This window comes from Pongo abelii, chromosome 3 (genome assembly GCF_028885655.2).
Source record: "Pongo abelii isolate AG06213 chromosome 3, NHGRI_mPonAbe1-v2.0_pri, whole genome shotgun sequence".
NCBI lineage: Eukaryota > Metazoa > Chordata > Mammalia > Primates > Hominidae > Pongo > Pongo abelii.
The window spans coordinates 168,342,665-168,352,724 of record NC_071988.2 but is presented as its reverse complement, the minus strand read 5'-3'; positions in this window follow the sequence as shown (position 1 = coordinate 168,352,724).

Genomic DNA, 10,060 nt, shown 5'->3' with positions numbered 1-10,060 from the left:
TGGAATGCTTTATCCATCGTCATGGTATTCCACACAGCATTGCCTCTGACCAAGGCACTCACTTTATGGCTAAAGAAGTATGGCAGGCTGGGCGCGGTGGCTCACACCTGTAATCCCAGCACTTTGGGAGGCCAAGGCGGGTGGATCACGAGGTCAGGAGATCGAGACCATCCTGGCCAACATGGTAAAACTCCGTCTCTACTAAAAATACAAAAAATTAGCCAGGCGTGGTGGCAGGTGCCTGTAGTCCCAGCTACTCGGGAGGCTGAGGCAAGAGAATGGCGTGAACCCAGGAGGTGGAGCTTGCAGTGAGCCGAAATTGTGCCACTGCACTCCAGCCTGGCGACAGAGTGAGACTCCATCTAAAAAAAAAGAAAAAGTGCCATCATGGAATTCACTGACCTTACCATGTTCCCCATCATCCTGAAGCAGCTGAATTGATAGAACAGTGGAATGGCCTTTTGAAGTCACAATTACAATGCCAACTAGGTGACAATACTTTGCAGGGCTGGGTCAAAGTTCTCCAGAAGGCCGATGCTCTGAATCAGCATCCAATTTATGGTACTATTTCTCCCTTAGACAGGATTCATGGGTCCAGGAATCAAGGAGTGGAAATGGAAGTGGCACCACTGACCATCAACCCTCATGATCCACTAACAAAATTTTTGCTTCCTGTTCCTGCAACATTATGTTCTGCTGGCCTAGAGGTCTTAGTTACAGAGGGAGGAATGCTGCCACCAGGAGACACAACAACAATTCCACTAAGCTGGAAATTAAGATTTCCACCTGGACACTTTGGACTCCTCCTACCTTTAAGTCAACAGGCTAAGAAGGGAGTACAGTGTTGGCTGGGGCGACTGACCCAGACTATCAAGATGAAATCAGTCTACTACTCTACAGTGGAGGTAAGGTAGAGTATGCATGGAATACAGGAGATCCATTAGGGCATCTCTTAGTATTACCATGCCCTGTGATTAAGGTCAATGGGAAACTACAACAGCCCAATCCAAGCAGGACTGCAAATGACCCAGACCCTTCAGGAATAAAGGTGTGGGTCACTCCACCAGGAAAAAAACTACGGACCTGCTGAGGTACTTGCTGAAGGCAAAGGGAATACAGAATGGGTAGCAGAAGAAGGTAGTCATCAATTCCAGCTACAACAACATGACCAGTTGCAAGTACGGGGACTGTAATTTTCATGCGTATTTCCTCCTGCTTTTGTTAAAAACATGTTTGTGCATGTATACACTTGTACTAAGAAAATATGTTCATTTTATTTCCTTTTTCCTTTATCATGACATAAGATTTATTGACTTCATATCAGCATTTAAGTATTGTTAACTTTAAGTAATAACATTTGGGTTGGCGATTGGTGCGTTTCCAGTGTATTACGTTAGGCATAGTTACGACCTTATGATTGTCTTTATTTGAAGATTATGTATGATATCAGGAGATGTGTATGGGTTCAAATTGACAAGGGGTGGACTTATGAGTGTCAATGTGATTGGACTGAAGGATGCAAAGTCTTGATCTTGGGTATGTCTGTGAGGGTGTTGCCAAAGGAGATTAACATTTGAGTCAGTGGGCTGGGGAAGGCAGATCCGACTTTAATCTGAGTGGGCACCATTTCACCAGCTGCAGGCACAGCCAGAGTATAAAGTAGGTAGAAAAACATTAAAAGAGTAGACTGTCTTAGCCTCCTAGCCTACATCTTTCTCTCATGCTGGATGCTTCCTGCCCTCGAACATTGGACTTCAAGTTCTTCGGCTCTGGGACTTGGACTGGCTTCCTTGCTCCTCAGCTTGCAGATGGCCTACTGTGGGACCTTGTGATCTTTTGAGTTTAATACTCCTTAATAAAGTCCCATATATATATACACACACACACATATATATATAATCCTATTAGTTCTGTCCCTCTAGAGAACCCTGACTAATAGACCAACATTCACCCAAACCTATGGATTTAGCTCTAGGTTGGTGCAAAAGTAATTGAGGTTTTTGCCATTTAATGACAAAAACCGCAATTACTTTTGCACCAACCTAATACAATTTAGGAGTCATCCTTGATTACTCTTTTCCTCATTTACCTAAGTCCAATGCAGCAGTAAGTGCTATAACATGAATGGAAAATTTCTGCTTTTCTTCCTCTTCACTACCACTGCCTCTGTAGTGTAGATCAATAGAATCTTTCCCTTGAACCACCCAAAAAGCCTCCTAACTGATTTCTCTTCTCTAAAATTCCTCCTCCACACAGCATCCAGAGCAATCTTTTAAAAACGATGTACTTTTCTTGCTTAGAATTTTCCCTACACCTTCTCATCACAATTAAATTTAAACTTTGTAACTTGGTCTACAAAGGCCTACATGATCTGGATGAAATGATCCCTGCCTCCCCCAACCCTCAACACTCACTGAGGTCTTTTTATTCCTTTAACATGCCTTTAACATGCTGTGATAGGCAGAATAATGACCCCCAAAGATCTCCACATTCTAATCCCCAGTACCTATGAATATGCTACTTTACATAGCAAAATGGACTCTGTAGATTTGATTAAGTTAAGGCTCTTGTGGTAGGGAGGTTATCCTGGAGTAGTTGGATACAATTGGTGTGTACCCAAGTGTATTCACTTCCTAGGAATGCTGTAAAAAAATACCAAAAACTAGATGGCTTAAAACAACAGAAATTTGTTGTTTCATAGTTCTGGAAGCTAGAAGTGCAAAGTCAAGGTAATGGCAGGGATGTGCTGTTTCTGATGGCTCTAAAGGGAAAATCTTTTTTTGCCTCTTCTAGCTTCTGCTGTTTGCTGCCAATCAGTGGTTCTCCTTGGCTTGTAGATGCATCACTCCAGTCACATGGCCATCTTCCCCTCGTTTACTTTCATTGTCTTGCTACTTATTATGTGTGTTCCTGTGTCCAAGTTTCCTCCTTTTTAAGGATACCAGTCAGATTAGGACTTACCCCAATGACCTCATTTTAATTTGATAACCTGTCAAGACATTATTTCCAAATAAAGGTCACATTTTGAGGCACTAGGGGCTAAGACTTCAACATATCTTTTTTGAGGAACACAATTCAGCCCATAACACCAATATCATCAGAAGGGTCTTTATAAGTAAAAGAGAGACGCAGGAGAGTCGCTGTCAGAGTGATTCTTCCCAAGAAAGACTTGATAGGCTCCTACTATGAAGATGGAAGAACAGGGAGCCAAGGAATGCAGGCAGCCTTAGAAAATGGAAAAGGAAAGGCAGTCCTCCCCTAGAACCTCCAAAAAGGCCTTACAACCCTGCCAACTTGTTGATTTTAGTCCAGTGACATTCATTTAGGACTTGTGAGTTCCTGAATTGTAAGATAATAAAGTTGTGTAGTTTTAAGCCACTAAGTTTGTAGTAATTTGTTACAGTAGCAATAGGAAACTAATACACACACCAAGACAGTTGCCACCTTACGGCATTTATGTGGATTGCTTGTGAACAGTTTCCTGTGTCTAAAGTGCTCATCTCCCAGACAGAAGCATGGTGAGCTTTTCCACATGATTTGAGTCTCTGCTTAAATCACATCCCTTCAGAGAGGTTTTCTGTTAAAGATTATTTGTGCCCCTTTCCCCCAAATTCACATCTTGAAATCCTAATCACTAACATAATAGTATTTGGAGGCAGGGCTCTTAAGAGGTGATTAGGTCATGAGAGTAGAACCCTTATGAAGGGATTAGCTACCTTCTAAGAAGATACAATGAGCTTGCTGTCTGTCTCTACTCTCTGCTATGTGAGCACACAGCAAGACAACCACGTGCAAACCAGGAAGTGGACCCTCACCAGACAGGGATCGGTCTACATCTTGATCTTGGACTTCTCAACATCCATAACTATAAGAAATATTTCTTTTTTAAACTACTCAGTCTTTGGTAACTTGTGATAGTAGCCTAAACTAAGACACCTTCCCTGACTTCAATTAAAGTAGCCCCCTTCTTACTCTATCACATGACCTTGCTTTATTTTCATCATGGCACTTGTCACTTCTTGCCACGATTTTCTTTATGTTATTATTAGAACACACAAGGAAAGCTGAAACTTTCTCTTCTATTTCCTTATAACCCCACTACTTAGACTAGTGCCTACTACAAAGCAGGAGCTCAATATTTGCTGAATAAGTGAATGAGTAAACATTTATTCAATGTAAGATAATGGATATACACTATTCCATTTAATCTTTTCATCAGCCCAATGAGATAGAATTCCTATCACCATTTTATCACACATAAACTCTATGAGAGCAGGCGTAGGTGTACCTGTACCTTTCTGGCAAAATTAATCATTCATACATATTATGAATAAGTAAATGAACCACATTCCAAGAAATCAAGTAGTCTGTGTAAGTAACAAAGTTTAGAAAATAGATATCTACTACATTAATCCCTATGGCTTCCATAATCTGTTCCTGAAGAATCCCAGAGCTACAGTTTGAGCCAACTCCATTCTAATGAGGTGGAACTCTCATTTTGCCTGCCTTTTGGACAGCTCTATTGACACACTCCAGTCATCCCTGAATTCCAGATACACAAAACTGAATTTCAGATCTATTCCCCAAATCTACTTTGTAGATTTGTCAGCTAAAACAAGGGCACCAGCACCTATTTGCCAAACAAATTCCTGGGAGTCATTTTCGACTTCCTTTCTATTCCCCTACAGATGATCGGTAATTTATTCTTCCTGTTTAATACTTTTTATACTAGTTGCCTTTTCCAGCTCCACTGACTTAGTCACTTCCCGAACTATTTGTCCAGAGACTGCTTCTACGATAATCTCTTCAGCAAGACCGAGCATGACACTTGTTAGCTTAAAATCCTTCCGTGACCTTCTACAGTGTTTTTTTTTTTAAATTATACTTTAAGTTTTAGGGTACATGTGCACAATGTGCAGGTTTGTTACATATGTATACATGTGCCATGTTGGTGTGCTGCACCGGGTAACTCGTCATTTAACATTAGATATATCTCCTAATGCTATCCCTCCCCCCTCCCCCACCCCACAACAGGCCCCAGTGTGCGATGTTCCCCTTCCTGTGTCCATGTGTTCTCATTGTTCAATTCCCACCTATGAGTGAGAACATGCAGTGTTTGGTTTTTTGTCCTTGCGATAATTTGCTGAGAATGATGGTTTCTTGCTTCAATCCATGTCCCCACAAAGGGCATGAACTCATCCTTTTTTATGGCTGCAAAGTATTCCATGGTGTATATGTGCCACATTTTCTTAATCCAGTCTATCATTGTTGGACATTTGGGTTGGTTCCAAGTCTTTGCTATTGTGAATAGTGCCGCAATAAACATACGTGTGCATGTGTCTTTATAGCAGCATGATTTGTAATCCCTTGGGTATATACCCAGTAATGGGATTGCTGGGTCAAATGGTATTTCTAGTTCTAGATCCCTGAGGAATCGCCACACTGACTTCCACAATGGTTGAACTAGTTTACAGTCCCACCAACAGTGTAAAAGTGTTCCTATTTCTCCACATCTTCTCTGGCACCTGTTGTTTCCTGACTTTTTAATGATCGCCATTCCAACTGGTGTGAGATGGTATCTCATTGTGGTTTTGATTTGCATTTCTCTGATGGCCAGTGCTGATGAGCATTTTTTATGTGTCTTTTGGCTGCATAAATGTCTTCTTTTGAGAAGTGTCTATTCATATCCTTCACCCACTTTTTGATGGGGTTGTTTTTTTCTTGTAAATTTGTTGGGTTCATTGTAGATTCTGGATATTAGCCCTTTGTCAGATGAGTAGATGGCAAAAATTTTCTCTCATTTTGTAGGTTGCCCGTTCACTCTAAGGGTAGTTTCTTTTGCTGTGCAGAAGCCCTTTAGTTTAATTAGATCCCATTTGTCAATTTTGGCTTTTGTTGCCACTGCTTTTGGTGTTTTAGACATGAAGTCCTTGCCCATGCCTATGTCCTGAATGGTAATGCCTAGGTTTTCTTCTAGGCTTTTTATAGTTTTAGGTCTAACATTTAAGTATTTAATCTATCTTGAATTAATTTTTGTATAAGGTGTAAGGAAAGGATCCAGTTTCAGCTTTCTACATATGGCTAGGCAGTTTTCCCAGCACCATTTATTAAATAGGGAATCCTTTCCCCATTGCCTGTTTTTCTCAGGTTTGTCAAAGATCAGATAGTTGTAGATTTGTGGCATTATCTCTGAAGGCTCTGTTCTGTTCCATTGGTCTATATCTCTGTTTTGGTACCAGTACCATGCTGTTTTGGTTACTGTAGACTTGTAGTATATTTTGAAGTCAGGTAGCGTGATGCCTCCCACTTTGTTCTTTTCGCTTAGGATTGACTTGGCAATGAGGGCTCTTTTTTGGTTCCATATGAACTTTAAAGTAGTTTTTTCCAATTCTGTGAAGAAAGTCATTGGTAGCTTGATGGGGATGGCAGTGAATCTATAAATTACCTTGGGCAGTATGGCCATTTTCATGATATTGATTCTTCCTACCCATGAACATGGAATGTTCTTCCATTTGTTTTTATTCTCTTTTATTTCATTGAGCAGTGGTTTGTAGTACTCCTTGAAGAGGTCCTTCACATCCCTTGTAAGTTGGATTCCTAGGTATTTTATTCTCTTTGAAGTGATTGTGAATGGGAGTTCACTCATGATTTGGCTTTCTGTTTGTCTGTTATTGGTGTATAAGAATGCTTGTGATTTTTGCACATTGATTTTGTATGCTGAGACTTTTCTGAAGTTGCCTATCAGCTTCAGGAGATTTTGGGCTGAGACAATGGGGTTTTCTAGATACACAATCATGTCATCTGCAAACAGGGACAATTTGATTTCCTCTTTTCCTGATTGAATACCCTTTATTTCCTTCTCCTGCCTGATTGCCCTGGCCAGAACTTCCAACACTATGTTGAATAGGAGTGGTGAGAGAGGGAATCCCTGTCTTGTGCCAGTTTTCAAAGGGAATGCTTCCAGGTTTTGCCCATTCAGTATGATATTGGCTGTGGGTTTGTCATAGATAGCTCTTATTATTTTGAGATACATCCCATCAATACCTAATTTATTGAGAGTTTTTAGCATGAAGTGTTGTTGAATTTTCTCAAAGGCCTTTTCTGCATCTATTGAGATAATCATATGGTTTTGGTTGTTGGTTCTGTTTACATGCTGGATTACGTTTATTGGTTTGCATATGTTAAACCAGCCTTGCATCCCAGGGATGAAGCCCACTTGATCATGGTGGATAAGCTTTTTGATGTGCTGCTGGATTCGGTTTGAAAGTATTTTGTTGAGGATTTTTACATCGATGTTCATCAGGGATATTGGTCAAAAATTCTCTTTTTTTGTTGTGTCTGTCAGGCTTTGGTAACAGGATGATGCTGGCCTCATAAAATGAGCTAAGGAGGATTCCCTCTATTTCTATTGATTGGAATAGTTTCAGAAGGAATGGTACCAGCTCCTTTTTGTACCTCTGGTAGAATTCGGCTGTGAATCCATCTGGTCCTGGACGTTTTTTGGTTGGTAAGCTATTAATTATTGCCTCAATTTCAGAGCCTGTTATTGGTCTATTCCGAGATTCAACTTCTTCCTGGTTTAGTCTTGGGAGGGTGTATGTGTCGAAGAATTTATCCATTTCTTCTAGATTTTCTAGTTTATTTGTGTAGAGGTGTTTACAGTATTCTGATGGTAGTTTGTATTTCTGTGGGATCGGTGGTGATATCCCCTTTATCATTTTTTATTGCATCTATTTGATTCTTCTCTCTTTTCTTCTTTATTAGTCTTGCTAGTGGTCTATCAATTTTGTTGATCTTTTCAAAAAACCAGCTCCTGGATTCCTTCATTTTTTGAAGGGTTTTTTGTGTCTCTATTTCCTTCAGTTCTGCTCTGATCTTAGTTATTTCTTGCCTTCTGCTAGCTTTTGAATGTGTTTGCTCTTGCTTCTCTAGTTCTTTTAATTGTGATGTTAGTGTGTCAATTAAAGCAACAAGTTCAGCTTTCTGGGCTGAAGTGCCCTGGGGCAATGATCTGGCTTCAACAACAGTGTCCAGGGTTACCACTGCATACCCTGCACATCTCTCTCCTTGTGGGTTGATGAAGCTGCTCCCATCCACATATAGTTCCCTGTCTACTGATGCCCAAGGCTGGTCCCAGAGTTCAGGTCTGCTAGAGTAAACTGAGTCTAACACTTCTACACAATCATGCTCAACACGACTCTCTGATACTGGGAGCAAGGTGGCGGGGTTCAGGGTGTTACAGACTTCAATGGTTATATGGGGATTTTCACACAGCAAACTTTAGTACTTGGTAAGTCTAGCATTCGTTAGCCAATGATGTCCTCTAGTATTCGTTAAAGTCACCACAGCATGGGGGGCCCTTTATGTTCAGGTTTTGCCCAAGAGTCAGCTTATTTGCTTCTTGTACTAGCAGGGCAGTTGCTGCCAAGGCCCTTAAACATCGGGGCCATCCTTTAGAAACCTCATCTAGTTGTTTAGAGAGGTAGGTCACTGGCCTCGGCCAGGGCCCCACAGTTTGGGTTAAAACTCCAACTGCCATCTTTTCTCTCTCTGACACATACAATGTAAAAGGCTTTGTCAGATCGGGTAGCCCCAGTGCTGGGGCTGACATAAGTTTTCCTTTAACTCATGAAAGGCTTGCTGTTGTTGGGATCCCCATTCAAAAGGTTCCTGGTCCCCCACTTTGTGACCTCATACGAAGGCTTGGTTAATACTGCAAAGTTTGGGATCCACAGTCTACAAAACCCCATAGCTCCTAAGAATTCTCTCACCCGCCTTCTGCTCTTAGGCTCCAGTAGATTGTAAATAACCTGCTTTGTTTCTGATCCCAGGCTGCGTTCCCCCTGTCGGATAGTAAAACCCAAGTAACGTACCTGCTGTTGGCAGAACTGAGCTTTTTTCTTGGACACCGTATACCCACAGTCCTCCAGGTGCCGGAGTAGGGCATCTGTTCCCTTGGTGCACCCGACTGCCATGGGGTGTCCCAGCAAAAGGTCATCAACGTACTGGAGCAATACACAGCCTAGGTCTCTGGTGGGAAACCTCTGGAGGTCTCGAGCCAACACCTCCCGGAAGATGGTGGGGGAGTTCTTGAACCCTTGGGGAAACTGGGTCCAATTGTACTGAGTAGTGACACCTGACTCCGGATCTTCCCACTGAAAGGCAAAGAGCTTCTGGCTCTCAGGGGCTAATCTGATACTAAAGAAAGTATCTTTTAGGTCCAAGCAGGTGAACCAGCTGTCCTCAGCTGGCAGCAACCCCAACAATGTGTACTGGTTAGGTACTGTTGGATGTAAAGTCACTGTGGCTTGATTAACCAAGTGCAAATCCTGTACCAGCCTGTAGTCCTTGGTCCCTGGCTTGGGAACAGGCAGGAGGGGAATGTTCCATGGAGATTGACAAGGAACTATAATTCCAGAAGTTCTTAAGTGCTTGAGATGGACCTGGATACCTTTAAGAGCTTCTCTGGGGACCGGGTATTGTTTTTGCCTAATTGGCTGGGCCCCAGGCTTAACTTCTATAAGTACGGGGGCTTGGTTGACTGCCAACCCTGGAGGGTTGTCTTCCGCCCATACTCTTGGCCACCGCTTAGCCAGAGCTGGTCTTATCTCTTGGCCCGGCTCAGTTAAGAAAAGTCTCCATTCCTCTTCTCAGGGGACCATAAGGGTCATAATGATTCCCGTTGCAGGTAACTTTAGCAGCAAAGAGCTGTGCTCTGTAAAAGAGATAGTGGTTCTCAGCTTGCTAAGCAAGTCCCTTCCCAACAAGGGCAAGGGACAGTCAGGCATGTACAAAAACTGATGAATCGCTTTATGTCCTCCTACAGTACAAGTCCAGGGCAAGCAGGAAGCTTGCTTTGCTGAAAGCCCCGTGGCTCCAATGATGTCAATAGTCTTTTTGGATAAGGGGGTGACCAGGGCGGTTACTACCAAATGTTCAGCACCGGTATCTACAAGAAAATCAATGTCTTTACCCCCGACTATCATTCTGACCATAGGCTCTTTGAGAGCACTTGAGCCTGGTCCCCCTCAGTCCAATAACCCTTCTGCCAGGTTGAGCA